Here is a 4,149-nt window from a genome sequence, read left to right as displayed (position 1 = left end):
ATCAAAACCTGCTCAATCATCATAAAACACTACCACATCTAACATCTTACCATTTCATATCATTCTCCTCAATTTCACACCTAAATTACTCAACCATTACACCATATATCACTACCAATCTATAATTTCCAATGGGTAAAGTATATTTTTTGTCCCTGAAGTTTGACAAAAGTTTCAAAAATACCCCTAAGTTTTATTTTGTTTCAATTTTGTCCTAAAAATTTTCGATTTGCATCAAATATACCCCGAACGGCTAATTTTTCAAAAAAATTAAGACCAATTCAACAACAATTACATAAGAACAACCCTCAACACAAGCAAATCAAGCATAGTTTTCATGCATTATTGTTAGATTGGTCTTAATTTTTTTAAAAATTTAGCCGTTAACGGTATATTTGATGCAAATCGAAAACTTCTAGGACAAAATTGAAACAAAATAAAACTTAAGGGTATTTTTGAAATTTTTGCTAAACTTCAGGGACAAAAGATATACTTTACCCATTTCCAATTCAATCATAAATCCACACTCATAATCATCATCAACCAATAACAACCTCAACAACCAAAACAAATCCTCATCAATTCCAGTAATCATTACCAAACAATATCTAAACTTAACCAAATCCATCATAAAACTCATCAACACCAATAACTAACAATCAAAATCATCATCAACATCCATCTTCAAATCTCAACACCCACCAACACAACTCATCAATAATCATCATCTAACAATATGTATATCATCACATTCAAACCCATTCATCCTACATCCAAACCATCATCAAGCATACATTTATATACAATTAATCATACAATCACATCTTTCAACCTATCTTAAGGTCAACTAGGCTAAGTGTTCAGTGATATTACATATTACATAGAGGAGACCGAAACCATACCTTGGCCGCTCGCCAAAATGCACACCGCACAAAGATTGGAGTCCAACAAGCTTTCAACTCACCAACAAGCCACCAAAGCTCAAACTAACATCATATATATATCAAAATCAAAATCTAAGATACAAAAAATAACTAAACACAAGGATTTAGTGAAACCTTACCTTATCCACGAGATTAGGGGTAAAATCCAACAATTACCCGCTAATAGAGATCACCTAAACAAACAAAACCACAAAATCTACTCAAAACTATAACCCAAAAAATGCAGAATTCTAGGGCTGGAAACTGGAGCTTGAGATACAATTTCTTACCAGATTTTCTTAAATAGAAATAAAGATCTCGACAAGAGCTTCTCGTGGTCACAAACGACTCGTCAATCGGAGTTCTGTAACTCAAATTATAGCTCCTGGAAGGTGATGATGAATAGTGTCACCAACCCTCACCTCTCTTCTCTCAATCCGAGCTCTCTCTCATATGGGGGGGTGAAAAATGAGCTGATTGCTCATTAATAGACCATATATATGTTGGGCCTTGGGCCCGGTTTAGGCTCGGTCTAACCTATTAGTATTTTAGGCCCGTTTGGCCCACTTTGGGCCAAAACCTTTAAGATTAATGCCCGGTTTTCAATTCTAAATTATTTTTTATCCGTTCAAAACAATAAATCAATTTTCAAAATCTTATTTTCCAAAATACGCAGTACTGGACAGACTAGAGCCGGTACTGCCAGCTTAAGCGCCAGTATGCATTTTTACAAAAACTTTTTAAAAAAGATACATTTTCCAACTCAGAAAAATTCATTGAAATCAAATTTCACCTTTATATTTTTCAAATTAAAACATCTAAATTTTGAATCTATTCTGGGCACTAAAATTATGATTTTTATTAAAATGGTTTTACGTTAAAAACTTCGGTTCTTATACTAGCAGAGGCACACAAAGGTATTTGTGGTATACATGTGGGAGCTCGAAACCTATCCTCCAAAATACTTCGTGCCGGATTCTTCTGGCCAACCTTGCAGTAAGATTGCAATGCCAAAGTGAAAGCTTGCCCCAATTGTCAAAAGCACTCTCCGATTATACATATTCCAGCCGAAGTATTTCATAATTCTGAAGTAAGTTGACCTTTTAATCATTGGGGCTTGATATCCTTGGCCCTTTTCCTTTAGCACCACGCCAGGTAAAATTTTTAGTCGTTGCTATTGATTATTTTTCTAAATGGATTGAGGCTCAACCCTTAGCTAAAATAACATCTCAGCAAATGATTTCCTTTGTTTGGTAATATATCATATGTAAATTTGGTATACCTCAGCACATTATCATTAACAATGGTCACTAATTTGCCAATAAAAAATTCACCTCTTTTTTGCAGAACTCAAATATAGCACAACTCTTTTCTTCAGTGGAACACCCACAAATAAATGTCTTAGTAGAAGCAGCCAATAAAGTTATTCTACATGCTTTACGAAAAAAGCTAAATGACGCTAAAGGGTTGTGGGCCGAGCTCATACGAGAAATTATATGGGAATACAACACTACTATTCACTTAACAACAAGGGAAACACCTTTCTGATTGTTATACGGATCTGAAGCCATGATTCCTCTAGAAGTCTCTCAGTCATCACTTTGAACTCAATTTATCGATTTTCATTTATAAGATACATCTCGGAAGCTTGACTTAGACACTATTGAAGATATCCGGGGTGTAGCAGAACTACATCACCGAGCTATGCAACAACATATAGCTCGGTGATACAACCAAAGGGTCAACCCTTGATCCTTTCAGGTCAACAACTTAGTACTCAGGAAGACTGAACAAGTTAGATGACCTCCGGCACATGGGAAATTAGTAGCAAATTAGGAAGGCCCTTTCCGAGTTATTGAAATATTACGGAACAACGCATACCGTTTACAATCTTTAAATGGTACAACTTTACCTAACACTTGGAACATTTCCTCTTTAAAGTTTTATTATAGTTAAAAGTCAGGGACAAGCCTGTACTCTTTTTCCTACTTTTATGATTTTTCCCAATACGGGTTTTGCTTGGAGAGGTTTTAACGAGGCAGGCCTACCTGCACCTTTGTCACCAAGGGTCAGCAACATTATAAATTCATCTTTTCTTATATCTGACTTATCAATTGGTTTCCTTCCTTTTTCTCTACTGATCTATATCTCTCTGAGATATAACTAAATGACTAATGTCAACCTTACTACAAATAAATGCTCAACACGCATTACAATCTCATCCATCAATAATAACATTTTTAGATTCAAACTCCTACTATCATAATTGGTAGCAATCAACAAATCAATCAAATACTATAACTACTAATCCATCGGGATCAATCCAATTCGTGAGTAACATTTTTCGAATAACCGAAGTTCAAATATAACTACAAACACCAAATATATGTAAGAAAGTCATAGCTCCTCAAGAGCAAACATACTCAACAAAATGCATATGGTTTTTACCATCATGTAACTGATGCTAAATAATTTCAATCCAACATACAAGTTCAAACAAAATACAAAATAAGAAAGTAACATATATCAGAAAACAGACTATTATCCCAGATTCTCATCTCCTTCTTCAGCCCCTTCCTCATCATCCACTAAAGCTCCATCACATACAATTTTTCTTGGCTCCATTTGCAAAAAATCTTGGTCCGAGACCAAAAACTTTGCTTGCATGACAACTGCTCAAACCCCTCTACAAAAGCATCTAAAATCTCTGTTTGCTTATTTTTCTTCAAATCCTTCAACTTTACAATAACCTCGATCACTTGATCTTTCATGCTAGACAGATCACCCTCCTTCTTTTTCAATAATTCAGTGAAAGTTTTTCACCTAACCCCCCTTCCAAATCCCTTTTGCCTGAAACATAAAAAAGAACAACTCAGTGAAAGTTTTTCATCCAAACAATCCATCAAAATTTCGAAACATCGCAGAAAAGCCTATCCATTTGGGTAAAGCTGGGACGGAGCACAATTCAACTGATTCAACACATTTCATTCAAAAGTAGAAGAAGATAACAAAATATGGTAACACACTACTATGCATGTAAAAAAATTCAAAACCATTTTCCCTATGGAATACACAGTCAGCTCTAAAATATGGTAACCACTCAAACGAACTCCAGATCTTGCCTTCACTACTCTTGTTACATCTATCTCGCTAACACTCTCCTTATCTACAATAGTGACCATCGTATCTTCACATCTTCACGCACCCATTCATATGTACTATCTTC

Source organism: Arachis ipaensis, chromosome B05 (assembly GCF_000816755.2).
Source record: "Arachis ipaensis cultivar K30076 chromosome B05, Araip1.1, whole genome shotgun sequence".
Lineage (NCBI taxonomy): Eukaryota > Viridiplantae > Streptophyta > Magnoliopsida > Fabales > Fabaceae > Arachis > Arachis ipaensis.
Note: the sequence above shows the minus strand (reverse complement) of the source record.